Below are 16,301 nucleotides of genomic sequence, written 5' to 3'. Positions count from 1 at the left end.
GTTACATAGATTCAGAACTGATTGAGTGGCTTGGCCCAAAGCTATCTATTTGGAAGAATAATGCTGTGTCCCAGGGACCCTTGTTTGGCCTTGGAAGTATAACTTTTCATCAGTGGATAAAGGCCCAGGTGCCTTTATCCTTCTTACATAAAATGTTGCTAAATACAGCTTAAATATTGAATGATAGAACCAGGATCCAAAAGTACTGATAAACTAGAATATTTGACCAAATCTAAAAAGATAAAATTTATTTTAAAAAATTAACTTCCCAAGTACAATATAGGAAGGACATGACTATCTTTCTCAAAATGTTAAATAAAGATCAATATTATTTAGTAGTGTGATCTGGTAGCCAAAAAAGCTAAAGTGATCTTTGGCTTCAGAGTGGTCCAGGACTGCGTAGGTTAAGGTTCTACTATATTCTGGCCTAAGATCATTTGATAGCTAATATTTCAAGGCAAACAAGTAAACCAAAAAATAACAGGTTTGGTCATTTTTTTTCTACAAGTCTTTACTTGGATTACAGTGGAAGCATTGCCAACCACTTCACTTTTCTGATACAAATTCAGGGAATTGAGGTGAATGAACTCTGAGGTAGGTCCCTTTCTACTTTAGAATTATGATCTTTAGATGTTCCATGTGTTATATAAGAAAGTGGAAATAGCACTAAAGGAGATAAACATGTAATGGAAGACTTGATCATGCCATATATTTTTAAAATGTCAAGGAGCTTCTTGAGACCTAAAATTGGGAAACATTCCAAATAATTGGAAAATATCATAGTTTTATTATTACCAAAGAAAAAACAAAAGAAAATCATCAATAATTATTTTTCTACATGCCTACTCTTGTGCTGCTATGAAATCTTTATGAGTAATCTACATATCCATTGAGGGTACCCTCTGAAAATATGAGAGGGCAACCAACAGTCCTCTAAAACATTTCTACAGCAGATTGCATCTTTACGGTAATATAATTGAATGCAAGGTGTTAGGAAATATGAGATCTCTGAATTAATTTTTTTAAAAGTATTAAGAGCACAGTGTGACTTTGAAGGCTCTAGTTCAGTAGTACATATTTTAAGATCATACAAAATTCTTTATTACACACATCCTTAGAGGGAGCTTCTTTTTCAGCATTCCTGATTATAGACATCAAACAAGGCATAAACAGGCAGCCATATGTTGGCCACTGTCATGGAGGATCTCCAAATAGAAGAGGTCTTTACTATACAGGATGAGGTCTTTCTGATGTTCTTCTTTGCAGATGGCATTACGCTGATTGCATCAAGCCCCAGAATACAAAAATTCATCAATGAAATCTGTAACTACTCAAGTTCACTTGAAATAATACTAGCTAGGAGTCTGCACAGGAAAAAAACATGGATAAAAATGCCTGTAGTCGGGACTATGATATGCATTTGGATGGGTGACTCATTAATCCATTAACCCAGGCTCTGTGTGTAGTGTATGTGTTGTATTTGCGTGCCAGACTCTACATAAAATTGTCCAGTCCCAGAATTGAAAGAGAAGAATATGGCATATGGGCTGGATTGTATTTGGGAAATTAGAGTGATTTCAGCTGTCTCAGGCTGCTTTTAAACATATAAACTCATCTTTTTTAATTCCAGCATTCTTTTTTATTCCATAGGCATTTCCTAATGTATCTCCCCTCATTGAACCCTTGTAATAAAATGTAAATAGTAACCAACTCTGAAGAATCCGATCTAACATTTTATGCAACATTCTAAATATGTAATTCCTTCCCTTTACTGAGAGGAAGAAGGTAATGTCATTTTTCTTTTAGTGATGCTATATGCATCATAGCAAGCCCATAGTCTTCAAAGAATCAAAATTTGTATGACTAGAAAGGAAATAAAGAAGCTACATAGTGGATATAAGTAGACCACCACATATATTGCCATTGAGGATGTTCATGCAGAGTGACATAAAGGATTTCACTCAGGAAACTCTGGGATTGGAAAAGGAGAAGAGCTAGACTGCCTGAATGCTACATTGGTTCTCAGATAGTGTTAAAAGATCTTGAGGAAGACCATTGACACATTGTGGTAAATCATCTGTAGAGGATTCATGAGAAGATGTAGACAACTGTGTATAAGATGGCATGAATGGGTTGTGATTTGTACCTTTAGAGAGGATAGTCATGTCATTGAGGTCATGGGTCTATTGAAGCTCTGTGGTACAATTCATTGAATATTTATTAAATGTCTAATGTATGAGTTAGACCTATACTGATTATATAGTGAAATATAAATTACAGGGTCCCCTTCCTCACAGACCTTGAAACCCAGTTGGTGGTGGCAAGGGAGTGAAGTAGCAATTTAAACTTTACATAAATAACTTGTATAGTGTGATTAGGGTATAGAAGGGGTGAAATAGTAATATGAATGGCACAGCTAGCAGACAGATCTCTGCAGGACAACTACCTGTTCAATACTCTTTCTGATCCTTATTGTCTCATAGTACAAGTAACCTATAACCTCATATTCCAAGTTAATTTCTGGGCCTGTAACCTAAGCCTGGGGGTCAAGACCTAGGCAGACTCTAGAGGCCTATTTTGGCACATAAGCTCCACGAGGAGAATCTTCTAGAGGTATGGAAAACCCAGCTATGGGAATGCTCTGGCTTTTGATAAGCATTTTAAGAAACTGGGAATAGATAGGTGAGAGAAGTACCTGTGGAGAATAATTGTATGAATTACTGATTGGTTAATAGACATATGCTATAGAAATTTATGTGTCCATAAGGATTTTCTTTTAATTCTTTGCCAGGATTTTAGATTTACATTCAAAAATAAAAAACAAAACAAAACATCTTTTAGGAAGAGAGCCACTAGTATCTCTATGAAATTTTCTTTGTTTTCTACTATTTTTAATTGATTGGTTTGTTTGTAAGAATTATCCATTAGCCATTTTGACAGGAAGTTCCCTTCTTTTTATTAGTGACTGACCTATGCCCTTTATTGATCCTCTTGTGGCTGTACTGCCTAATCATCTTCCTGCCCTTTATATGATAAGAAGTCTGGTTGAATTTTTAAGTTGAGTAGGAAATTTAAAGCTACTTACGAATATTATTTCAAGTATTCTGAAGCCACCTGCAAAATTTCTTTCATAATTAGCTTTTTTCTTAGAATATTTTAAAATAATTTGATGATATTAGTAGAGATGTTTTATGGACAGTCTTCATTTGTTGGGAAATAATTGCATGGGTTAAAGGCCTTTTTTGCCCCAACTAGATGTTAGATTTTATGTACTTTTGGTTGGGAGGGGGAGGACAGAAAACCACTGTAGAAGAGAAGTAAATGTCAATCAGGTGAAATTTAGAAACAAAGGATGTCACTGTATTATGTCTGGGAAAAACTCCAATTGATTACAAGTATTTTAAATAACAAAGTTATATTTGATATTAGAACTTCCCCCACTTTCTCCTAGCACTGTTTTACAAGTATTGATTGCCTTCCTGCAGCACTCATTAGACTTGCAAGGTGGGAGCTGTAAACCCTAGTTAAGGCCTTGCAGTCCAGTTGGAGAAACAAGAGAGACACACTAAAATAACTTGGAAAGAGAAGAAATAGAAAGTACAATGAAATAAAGTTCACAGTATTAGATTGTGAATTTGGGAACCTGGGGCTCATTTATAAAACCTGCATAATACCTTAGGCATAGTAGGTATTTGCTTACAGGAAGCATTTTATCTGTGCCTATTGCGTGCAGGCACTATGCTAGGTTCTGGCTATACAAAGACTGAAAGAAAACAGCCCCTTCCCTCAAGGAGCTTGCATTGTTTTGGGACAGGGAGTGTAAAATATGAACTGATATATAAATATAAAGTAATTTTGAGGAGAGGATAAGACTCACAGCTGGGACTTCATTTCAAGAAGATAGAATGCCTCATGTAGGTAGTAGCAAAAGCTAGTCTGGCTGGACTAAAACAGTGTTCAGGAAGTGAAGTAATGTGAAATAACTAAAAAGTAGGCTGGAATTGAGTTCCGAAAATTTTAAATATAGGAGAATTTTTGGTTGTTTTGGTTTTGTATAGACAATATGGAGCTATAGAAGCTTCTTGAGCACGAGAGTGATAGACTTTTAGGCAGATTATTTTGGCAGCTGTGCAATGATCAATTGGAGAGAAGAGAGATTAGAAGCAGACCAATTATAGATGTAGAGTCAAAAGGGACCTTAGGGTCCATTTCCTTCATTTTACAGGTAAGGAAATTAAGGCCCAGTGAAGTGACTTGCCCAAGTTCATATCAGTAAAATGATAAGTACTAGAATTCATATCCAGGTCCTTTGATTCAAGAGCCATTATTATACTGTATTGCCATACAGTTAAAAAGTACTTAATGTTGTTCAAGTGATGAAGATCTGGATGAGGGTGGTGGCTTTGTGAATGGAGAGAAGGGGATGGGTATAAGAGGTGCTATGGAGGGTAAGAAAATATGATTTAATATGGGTGGAGGTGGGGTCAGGGAGAATGAAGATTCAGAGAAAACTTAGATTACAAACCTGGAAGAGACCAGAAGCATTGTGGAACTCTACAGAAATAAGGTAGTAAGGAAGCAGGGTATGTTTAAGGGAAAAGATAAGCTTGGATTTTAATTTTTAGATGATTGTAAGACCTACTCTTGCACATAGATATTCAACATTTAACTGATGCTGAAATGGAGCTCAGGAAATTGATGAAGGTGAGATATGTGGATTTGGTAATCCATGTAAAATAATGGAATCCATTGGAGCTGGTTAGATGACTGAGTATGTGGGAAAGAAGGCACTCTATTTTGGAGCCTGGCCTGGATGGTAGCTGAGCAAAAGATTGGTCAAATGAGTAAGAGATGAATCAGGGGAGAGCAGTGTCATGAAACCCTAAGGAGCAGAGTATTTTTGGGAGGGAAGAGGTAGTCAACAGGAAAGGGAAAGGAAAGAACAAGCATTTACTGACTACTGTATTCCAGGCACTGTGCTAAACATTTTACAAGTATCTCATTTGATCCTTACAACAATCTTGGGAGGGAGATGCTTATCCCTAGTTTGCAGTTGAGGAAACTGAGGTGGAAGTTCCATGACTTACCCAGTGTCATACAACTAGTAAGTGTCTGAGATCAGATTTGAACTTAGATCTTCCTGACTCCAGGCCTAACATTACCATTGTGCTACCTAGCTCTTCTAGTGTTAAAAACTGTCAAGCCATCAAGAAGAATAAAGGGCTGAGAAAAGGCCATCATACTTAACAATTAAAAGACTATCAGTAGTCTTGGAGAGAGCAGTTTCAGACCAATGGTGGGGTGAATGCCTGTGGAATTAGCTGGGTTCAGTGAAAGTTTTTTGAGGATGGGTTGGACCCAAGCATTTGTAGGTAGCAGGGAAGAAGGTATTTGATAAGGAGGCATTGAAGATGGGGAATAGAAAAGGGATGGGGATATAGGACCACAAGTAGAAGTTAGAGCCACTGGAGAAAAAGAAGGTAGGGGAGGCATAATTATGTTAAGAGATCTTGAGGAAGAGAATTAGGGAGAAGAGAGATCTCAGGATGAGTGCTCATGGTCATTTTCAAGGAAAAAGAAATGAGTCCTTTGCTGAGAGGAGTGAGAGAGAATGGTGTTGTAGGTGCCTTGAAGAAGAGGAAAGTGTTTGGATCAGCCTTTGGGAAGTGTGATCAGGTCAATCTAGGAAGGGTAAAAGGATTGAAGAATTGCCTTGTAACAGTGAAGCTCCAGTTAAGTTTAGAAGAAATAACTTGGTAACGGATCCATTCTTTACAGCTGTGTGACTTTATGAGGGGGTTCTTATTCATTATACACAGGTTTCAGTTTTTTGTTGTTCTTTCTATTTATATTGTTGTCATTGTTCATTCTGTTTTCCAGACTCCCCTTATACCACTTAGTATCAGTTCATATAAGCATTTCCATGCGTCTCTAAATTCTTCATATTCCTTTGCACATTAATCCATTACATTCATGTGCCACATTTTGTTTAGCTTTTCCCCAATTGTTGGTTATCTATTTTGAATAATTAGTTGCTGAATGAGTGAATGAAATTTCAGGGATACATAGAGGAAGTGTTGACTAAGGGATGCAATGGTAAGGTACAAGAAAGGTACGTAGAATCACAAAGTTTGAGTATTGAAGGGTTTGACAGTGAGCAGAAATTGTGTGACTTCTCAGAAGTCTACAATAGCTCCATGAAGCAAAAGCAAAACACTTAAAATAGTTCTCAGAGTCAAAACCCAAAGACTTTAAAGAATGTTTTCCTTCCTGCGTTCTATTAGTTTACGTTCTGCTTTAGCCAGAAATTAGCAAACTGATAGATATTATGAAGCACCTATTACATGCAAGGCATTGTGCTGGGCATAACTACACATCCTTTATGGATCTACAGAACAAAACTATAGGGGCATGAAAGAATAAGCTCTGTGTGTGTGTGTATGTGTGTATGTACATATACATGCATGTGTGTGTGTATAGTTTGGCCTTTACAGTTATAGAGTAGCTGTAGAATTGATCTCTGCTTCATTTAGAACACAGATCTGTTTGGTAATAATAAAAATAGCTTACTTTTATATAATGTTTGGTTACAAAATGCCGTGCTTAGTTTATATTACATTTGATTACATTAAGGTTTCAAGTATGAATAACAAGATGATAAGATTTTCTATGAAGAAATTAAGAAAACAAGGTTTTAATGTGAGGAATGAAAGACCAAGGAGAAGGACTCAAATATGAACCTATTGAACTAAGCATGTGCTGAAGAGAGGAAAGCTGTAGTAAAACCTAAGGCAGATCTGTGGTCAACCATTCATTTCCTAACAGGGAGAGAAAACTCCAGTCTTCTTAAGGCATGATAGTATTAACAAGAGAGACAAATTCAAATTGTCCCATCATATTAAACCATTTATGTTGACCCTGTGATACACCTATATTACAGTGGAATCAAGAATCACAGTTTTAAAAGTTGGAACAATATTTCTCATCACTTACTAAACCTGACATTCTAATTAGTAAAATCAGAGTGCTTTTAGCTTGACTGAAGGGGGAAAAAAAAACAGTGGTTTTTTGCTGCCAGCATTAGAATTGATACATTCTGACTTTTGCTCCCTGCAATTTGTTTTACATTCTTGCATTGATTTTATATATTGTTTTTCTAGTTCTGTTTACTTTGTATCAGTTCATATAAATCTTTACCTGCTTCTCTGTATTGATCATATTTATAATTTCTTATAGCACATTAATATTCTATTATATTCATCTAACAAAGTTTGTTTAGCCCAGGGGGTTTTAAACTGACTTCTATAAAGTTATTACTTATTTTGATAATTGATTTACTTTGTAATCCTACACATTTTATTGTATTTTATGGATTTTAAAACATTCTGAGGAGTCCTTAGGTTCCACCAGACTGCTAAAAAAGGGTCCACACCAAAAATGGTTAACAACTTCTCACTTTGCCATTCTCCAATCAGTGGGCTTCTGTTTCAGTTCCAGTTCTTTCCTACCACCAAAATTGCTACTATAAATATTTGGTGTATAAGGAAAGGATACTTTTCTACTTGCCATTGACTTGTCTGAGGTTTTGCCCTTCAATGTAATCTCTGGGTCAGAGGATATGGACATTTTAATTGCTTTCTTACCATAATTCAAAATTGCTTTCTGGAATGGTTGGACCAATTCATAACTCCACCAACAATGCATTAATGTAGCCATTTTTTCACAACCCCTCCCAGCATTCACTGTTCATTTCTTTTGAAAACTTTGCCAATTTCTTGGGTGTAAGATAAAATTCAGATTTGTTTTGATTTGCGTTTCTCTTATTATTAGTGGTTTGGATGATTCTTTCATATAGTTGTTAATAGTTTGGAGTTCTTTTTTTTTTTAACTATTTGTTCATCATCTTTGATAACCTATGTATTGGTTAAATATTTCTATTCTCTTTACATCTTTGATATCAGACCCTTATCCAGAGATACTTGACACAAAGGTATTTTTACCCATTTAACCCAATTACATTAATTTTGTTTATGTAAGAACTCTTCAATTTCATGTCATTGATGTTATCTATTTTATCTTTATTTTTTTCTCCTTTCTTTTATTTAGTTAAGAATTCACCTCCTAAACATTGCTAAGGAATGTACCTTATGTGGTTCTCTTCTAATTTTTTTATGGTATGATCTTTTAATATTTAGGTCATTTATCTGTTTTAAATTTCTTGTGTCATATGCTGTAAGATATCAATCTAAACCAAATTTTTGCCACAGAAAGAATGTTTTGGAAATGTCATATGATTATAGGATGTTAGATGTCATGGCTTCCAACTTTCTCCTTTTACAAATAATGTAACTAAGTACCAAAAAGGTTAATATGATTTGCCAAGGTTACTTAGATAGTGGCAGAGGTAAGATTTGAAGGTCCACTGATTCCATGTTTGGTGCTTTTTCCATCGTACCACACTAAGGCAAGACCATGACAGCCTAAAGCATAGTTGCAGTAGGAGTAGAAAGATGGAGACAGATATGCATAAATAGTACTTGACAACTAATGTTGTCTTAACTTTCTCTCAAAGAATACTTTTAAAGATGATTCTGAAGTTAGAATACAAGACTGAGTTACTGGTAAAATGACAGTACTATCAACAGGGACAGAACTTCAGAAATGGAAGGGACCTCAAAGTCCATCTAGTCCAACCTATATCTGAATAGGAATCCTTTATACAATATATTCAGTAAAAGTGGTCATCTAGTTTTTGCCTGAAGACATCTAGTGAAGGGAAACTACTGCTTCCCGAGGAAGCCTGTTCCACTTAGGAATAGCTCTGATTAAAATAAAATCCTTGATTCCAACTATAAATTTGTCTCTTTGCAACTTTTAGCTTTTGCTTCTAGTTTTGCCTTGTGGGGACAAGCAAAGCAAGTCTAATCCATGTTCCACATTATGGTCTTTCAGTACTTAAAGACAGTTATCTATATCTCCCAGAATCTTTTCCAGGGTGATCATCCCTTCTTTAACTGGTCATGTGGCATGAACTCAAGGCCCTTCACCATCCCATTGCCTTTCTCTGGGTGTTCTTAAGCTTATTGCTGAAAACAATACTCCATATGTAGTCTGACCAGAGTATGGTACAGTAGAACTTTCAAAATCTTATTTACATAGTATTGTCATTGTTTTTATATGGGTACAACCTAACCATGAACAATTACTATTTCTTCAGTTACTTAAATATGCCTTTATTTCTTTCACATTCTTATTCCTGAAAATTATATAAGATTGCATTAGGTTTTTTTCATGCCGTATCACATTATTGAACTTTCAGTCCACAAAAATTCCACTCTTTTTTCATAAGAACTTGTGTCTAGTCATGCTTCCCCATCCAGTACATGCAAAGTTGATACTTCGAACCCATGTCTATGATTTTATGTTTTTCCTATTAAATTCTATTTCAAATCTAGGAATCTTAGCTTGTAGATTTCACAAAAGCCTCATGCTTTTACATCCAGAATATTCCCAGATAAGATTCAAGAGGCACTGAACATTATTGGTAGCAAACCATTAAAAATTTAGTAGATTATATTTTAACATACAGGAAATGACATATTTTCAGTAGGAGAAACCATTCCTGAAACAGCTGTCTGTAGTCAGACAACAAACTTGTTAGAGGAAAGATCAAAATTAATATAAAGCTATAATGGAGAATATATGGCATGCCATTAAAACAGCTCCAGTCTGATTGATTTAAACAAACTATTCATGCTATAGCATAGGACATGGATAACTAAAGAACACCAATAACAATTATGATTTAATATAGAAATTTAACTAATATAAATAATTTGCTATAACAAGACCGGAAGGAGCCAAAAAAGTGCTTTACTAAACTATTTGACTGACTTGCCAGCCACAGAGAAATGGCAGCCAAGAACAATGTCATTTTGAAATACAAACTAATTTATAAAGTCTTACAAAGAAATGGTATGAGTAGAATCATATCATAAGACAGCAAGAAGATGAAGAAGGAAAAATTAAAGAAAGCTTGTGGTGAGACCTAAGAAAATCATTCCCAGGGCATTTAAGCATAATAAATCTGGAAAGAAGGAAACAAATAGACAAAAGATGGGAAATTTCTGATCCTCACAGATTTTCTTTTAAACAAAATTATTTTCACTGTCAAGAACATGACTTTTAAACTCAACATCCCAATCCCAGATAAGATGAATGAGGAAATGGAAATTATGCTGGGGTGGGGAAGGGGACGGGAAGGAAAGATTTGTACCGAGGAAGTCAGTTTTGGAGGTAAATTGAGGGGTAAATTCTCAAGATATCTGATCAGAAGATAAAATACCAAAGATACGGGAAAAACTTGGACTTTAATAGTTGGTTTATTTAGCTTCATGACTTGGGTTAAAGACAAGACTTAGATTAGGGATTTATAGGAAATTGGTACTCAACAAGCTAATACAAATATGAGCTTCATTATTATATGACAGCAAACTGGCAAAAAATAAGTATACACATGCATTCTTTGGGGATATGGACACACATAACTTTGTCCCCATGGATGCAAGCAACTCACCCAGCTTGAGGGACGAGGAAGCCACGTTGAGGAAAGTATGTTTTCAAAGTTGGGGTTCAAGCAGGGAACTTTTACACCCTGAAAATAGGCTTGGTTGAGAATGGATAATCAATGCCAGATGTGGGAGGGGACATTTTTAATCAGATCCAGATGTGGTGAAGAAATTCCTGGGGTCACTTATTGATACCAGGCTTGGGTGGGGGGTAGTTTCTTTAATTGAACCAGAAATTGGGTAAGAATTTGAATTAGTTGTCTGAAATAGCAGAAAAGGAATGGCTTACAGGCTGCTGCAATTGCTCAGGAGTTTTATCCAATCAGAATCTTTGAGTATTAACTACTTCACAGGGTTAAAATAGGTCACTGCAGTGGAAAAGGTACAAAAGTGTTTGTCATTGCATATGTGTTTTAACCTAAGTGATTCCATATTAGAGTCCTATCATTATAATTATAATATAAAACAATATAACAATCAGAATCACCACAATAATGCCAAAAAAGAGGAGGATCCTTGAGGATATCCTTAGATAATGGCAGTAGAAGAAAATGAGCAGGCTTTTTGTAAGTGACATTCCTCTTTTCACTGTCATGATTGACCAAAAGCTGTAGAAAATGCAAGATACCATTGTGGTTATCAGCCATATAAAAAATGACATTTGATCCAGTAAAATGAAATGCCACCTTAAACATTTTCTCTTGAAAGCTTTTTGCTAGGACATAATTCATCTGAGCACAAGAAGTCTGGATCCCTTTAGTTTATGCCACTGTCCAAATCATTGATAAAATTGTTCAGCAGTACAGAGCCAACAAAGATATACAAGTGCTAAGGGGGCTTTTCACCAAAAGTGTCACTCAATTGCTGTTGATCTATTAATGATAATTCTCTGGGTTTAGTCATTAAACTAGTTCTGAACCTGTCTTAACTGTGCCATGTCTCATCATCATCTTCTCCACAAGGTTTAGTCATTCAGCAGACATTTATTATAAAGACCAGCTATTGCCAGGCATTATCTAGAGATTGGAGATTCAGATACAAAAAATTCTAAGGTAATTTTTGACCAAGAGGACTCATAGCTTGGAGCTAATAAGAAAAGTCCTCATCTAGGAGGTGCTGTATGAGCTCAATTTTGAAGGAAGCTAGAGAATTTAAGAGATGAGGAAGGAATGAAATTTTTAAAAAGCATGTATTAAGTACTTGCAATGTGCAAAGCACCATGCTAAGCACTGGGTAAACAGAAGAGTAAGACAGGTCCTATTCTCAAGGAGCTCATATTGTAGTGGGGTGTTGTTGCTTGATTGCTTCAGTTCTGTCCAACTATTTGTGACCTCATGTGAGATTTTCTTGGCAAAGATACTGGAGTGGTTTTCTCTTTTCCTTCTCCAGCTTATTTTACAGATGAGGAAAATAAGGCAAACAAGGTTAAGTGACTTGCCCAGGATCACACAGCTATTAATTGTCCAAGGTTGGATTCAAGCTCAGATTTTCTTAACTCCAGGCCAGGGCTCCATCTACTGTGTCACCCAGCTGCCCATTTGTGGGGTAGACAGCACATATGAAATGTTTCAGCTATATGAGAGATGAAGGTCCCTTGGTTCTTAGGGTTCAACTGCAAAACAGATGGTAGTTCCTTTTCTTTAATATCATTTCCACTGATAACATAATTAGTTTCTGATGTTGAACTATTTGACAGTGTCATAGACTTTTGTGGCTAGAACTTTCTGTTCTGAGTCTACAGTGGCTGTGGCTATAGCCCTGACATGAACAGTTGCTAAGCTGAATCTCCACAGGATTTTCTTTCCAGGGTGATGCTTGTAGTCCCTGAAATGTCCAATGGAAGCATTACTATTGCCAAGTCAGGGCAGGGTTCAGGGTCTTGGACTGTCTCCATCCATGTCTGAGGAAAGATGGTGGTCATTTCATTGTTTTGACTTGCCTGGCACATGCTGCTGCTTTTTGTCTCAACCTTAGAGTGTCTTGCTACTTCAGCTGAGCCACCTAGCCTGCCCTTTTGGAGGTGGGGGCAGGGGGAGGGAGAATTGGTGGGGATGACTGAAACCTTCTCCACAAGAATTACCTCCCTGATGAAGCTGTGCTGGAATCTGGATATGTGATCTGGGATGTCTTTCTACCACAGAGCTCTTGGGATTCTCTGAAAATTCACTGCAGGCACTGGGGGGGACAGCCTGGGTAAAGGGAGGGAAATAGGCAATGGGGTGTTATGTGGGAGAATCTAAGCAGTAAATCTACTTAGATCTTGGAGAATCATTAGGGCTTAAAAAATGTATCACCGTGTCTGATAAATTTTTTTAATTTTTTTTAAAATTTTTTCTTAATTTAAACTTGGCCTGTATCCCCACAACTGACATGTGTATGCTTGTGTATACATACATACATGCATATACACACATTCCATCACCCAGCTTTGTTCTGAGTGTTTTTTATTCCATAGGACCTGGCAGAGCTAGAGCTTTTGCCTTCTAGAACCCAGTTGTGGCCTTTTTTTTAAGGAAGGAGTATAGCAGAACCCTAGTGGAGGTCTCTCATGATGAGCTATATAAAATAAACCTTTTCCTTTACTTTCTTGGTGCCTAAGGTAATCTAAAATCAAATTATTTTAAAATTATGCCAGTTTTTGAAAAGAAAAATAGCACTTTCAAGGAAAAATCTTGTTTGAATGTACAGAGTACTAAAAAGAACGGATATGTTCTAATACTTTTAGGCTAACAAAAAAAAGCAAAATAATTTCAATTGAAACAACTAGATTAGTTAAAGCCTTATTTTAAAAATAATTTTAGCTGCCTCAAAAATGAGATGTAAAGCTTTGGGGACATCACAGGCCATGTGTTTTTACATATGTGTTCCCTGACATCTATTAGTTCATGTTGAGATCCAAATACTTACTTGTATGCTCACTGTTACTTAAAAGCACTAAAAAGTACTTTTAATTGTGTTCTCTGGTTCAATTTGAGGGTTGTTTGTAGAGTGCTCATTAGGCACTTTAATTTTTGATTCTACTATCCATTGTGAAAAGAGGTTTAAATAATTTTATAAGTGTAAAACCATTATTTCTGTCAGCAATATAAGTTAATAGTGACTACCTGGACACTTAGCTAATTGTATTGCCAGAACTGACTGAGAAAAACAGTATTTTTAATGCAGAATGTTTTAGAATCATTGACTGTTAGAACTGAATATAATAATACCCTTTTATTGAAAGTCTAACTTAACTTGTACTTCTATGCCAATATTAAAAGATGACTTTTGAAACATGCATTTAAACTTGACTGTATTTGAAATTATCCACTGGAATATAATAGAATATTTGTTGCATTCTTTTTTATGGAAATTTCAATCAGATATAGGCCATGCCAAAATTATTTTTCTCCCTGGATAACTCAAAATGACAGTGCCCATCTGGGGCTGGAGCTACATCCATAGTCTCATGGCTCACTGCAGTTTAAAAACCAAACTAAACTCCATTTGTTATAAGTGTCTCTTTATGTTTGAGTTTTGGGGTGTGTGAGCGGCTGGTCTGTAGAAAAAAAACCCATGTTGAGTGCCTTCTGCTAGGAAATAATTGTATGAGCACAAGAAGTCTGGATCCCCTTAGTTTATGTTGACATGTAGCAAAGTGATTGTCAAAGATTATTAAGATGTGGTTTTTAAAAATGCATTGAATTGAAAAGTAGCTGCATAAGGATAAGATTTTTAACTGCAGTTCTTGACCATCTTTCTACCCTTTAAGAAGTAGTAGCTTGAGCCCATTTGTAATATAAATGGTAAATTTAATCTTATCTCAGATGTGTTTGTGTAGAAGAATTTTCTATGATTTTCTCTACAAACTAATCCCTGCTCCCTCTTACTTACACAGAAGAAATCTACACCTCTAATGAAGTGTTTAGAAATATGGGGTCTTTAGATGAAAAGAGAAATTAGTCCAGTAAAAATTCCAGTGCCTAGTGTGCACAGAGCACTGGGTGCCAAGGTCCCTGCACTAATATAACTTAAAGTCTGGTGAAGGGGAAGGTGAGAATAAATGTGTACACAAAATCCTATGATACACAGTACTACGAGATCATTAGAAGAGTGAGGCCTATATGGGAAGATGTCATTACTAAAGGGGATCAGAGAAAATTCCATGGAAGGAAGAGCATTTGAATTGTGTTTTCTAAACAGGTAGGAACTGAATTTGTGTAATGGACCTTTTGGGCAGTGACTCCTATAGACTCCTCAGAATAATGTTTTTAAATATATAAAACAAAATACATAAATTAAATAAAATTACCAAAATATTTTAAAAGTTCACAAACTGCAGGTTAAGAACCTCAATTTTTAGGAAGATCTTACCTTAGTTCAGAAAGGTGATAAGGACCTATATTACATTGATGGTAGTGAAAACGGAAAAGAAGCAATAGATGAGAAAGATGTCTTCATTCTAGAAACATCAAGCACCAACTGTTTACAGAGCATTTTTAATCATTGGAGGAAAGTCTATTTGAAGAGACATGATCTGTTGGTCTCTGGAAGCATTCCAACCCTCTTTCCTGGCTCTTTAAAAGACTGGGTGAGTGGAAATGGTGGCCAGGTTGTGGAGAGATTGGTAGGGATGGGGTGAGGGAGAATTCTGTTGTAAATAGGAAACTAGTGGAAGGTTTTGAACAGAGGAAGGGTATGAAATTGGGATTTTAGAGGAAGTTATATTGGTTGGAAGAAATTGAATGGAGGTGGACTAGTTTAGAAGCTTAGTAAATCATGTGTGAAATGAGGAGTTTTCAAGTTATGGTAGGTTCTGTGGGAATGAAATAATTAGGATGAATATAAGAAACAATTTGAAAGCAAAATCAACATGTGTTACCCTTATGTTTAGAGGGTAATAAGGAGGATTAAAAGTGACTCCAGAGTTTCCAGTTTGGGTAAGAGGAAGTCTATAATCTGTGAAGCTAGGGAACTTTGGAGACATTTGATTGATCAAAAGGGGTAAGATGTGTTCAGTTTTGGTATATCCAAAGCAGAATTGAACAGACAGCAGGCAGGGTATTTAATAGATGTCAGTGAGGAACTTGGAAAATATGTCTCAAAAGTTGAGAGAGGGAATTGGTCCATGGTGGTATCCTACAAAGTAGAAACTTCTAAAATAGTAGGAATATTGTTCATAGTGACAGTGAAGTATTTGAGTACATAAGGGGACAATCTTTGTTTATGAAAAGGTCTTTTTTTAATGGATTTCTTTGACAGTTTGGTAAAGTATATGAACCTCCTCTCAAAATATTTTTTAATGCATAAAATACTAGCATGGCAAAGGAAACCAATTATATTGAAAAGCAATCTTTGAAAAGCAAAATTTTGATCTTGTGTTTTACTAACTATAGTACTTCTAAAGTAGTGATAAATACAAATGTTATTTTGAGATATGTGCAACCTTAATGTAACATGAAAATACCTGTGATTTCTATTAGTGAAAAAGTTGCAGGTACTGGTAATATGACTGTGGTTGGTTATCTACATTCATAATAGAATGAAATGCTAAATTTCAGTTAGAAGTTAGTAAACATAATTTTTTTTTCATTCAGTTCACAGATGCCCTGAAATTTCTCTTTGAACCTCTTAGGGACCTTAATATGTATCCAAAGGACATAAATAATTTTATGCATTGAATTTTACTTGGAATTGAGAACCTACCAGGTCTAAAGAAGTATTAGCATTTTATCCTCACAATAACCCTGGGAG

At 35.8% G+C, this 16,301-nt stretch overlaps 1 protein-coding gene across 8 annotated transcripts in view; it reads left to right on the top strand.

The window, feature by feature from the left end:
* Nucleotides 1-16,301, top strand: part of SOCS5 (suppressor of cytokine signaling 5) — a 69,962-nt gene that overhangs the window by 24,227 nt on the left and 29,434 nt on the right. For 2 of the 8 annotated variants that reach the window (XM_072635685.1, XM_072635688.1), the window contains exon 1: nt 1-16,301. This exon is cut by the window's left edge and continues 18,217 nt beyond it. The exons of the other annotated variants lie outside the window; for them this stretch is intronic. The gene's annotated coding sequence lies outside the window, so the exon portion shown is untranslated. 8 annotated transcript variants of the gene reach the window in all.

The sequence above is a fragment of the Notamacropus eugenii genome, chromosome 1, assembly GCF_028372415.1.
Source record: "Notamacropus eugenii isolate mMacEug1 chromosome 1, mMacEug1.pri_v2, whole genome shotgun sequence".
NCBI lineage: Eukaryota > Metazoa > Chordata > Mammalia > Diprotodontia > Macropodidae > Notamacropus > Notamacropus eugenii.
Note: the sequence above shows the minus strand (reverse complement) of the source record. Positions and strands in the feature narration are given on the sequence as shown.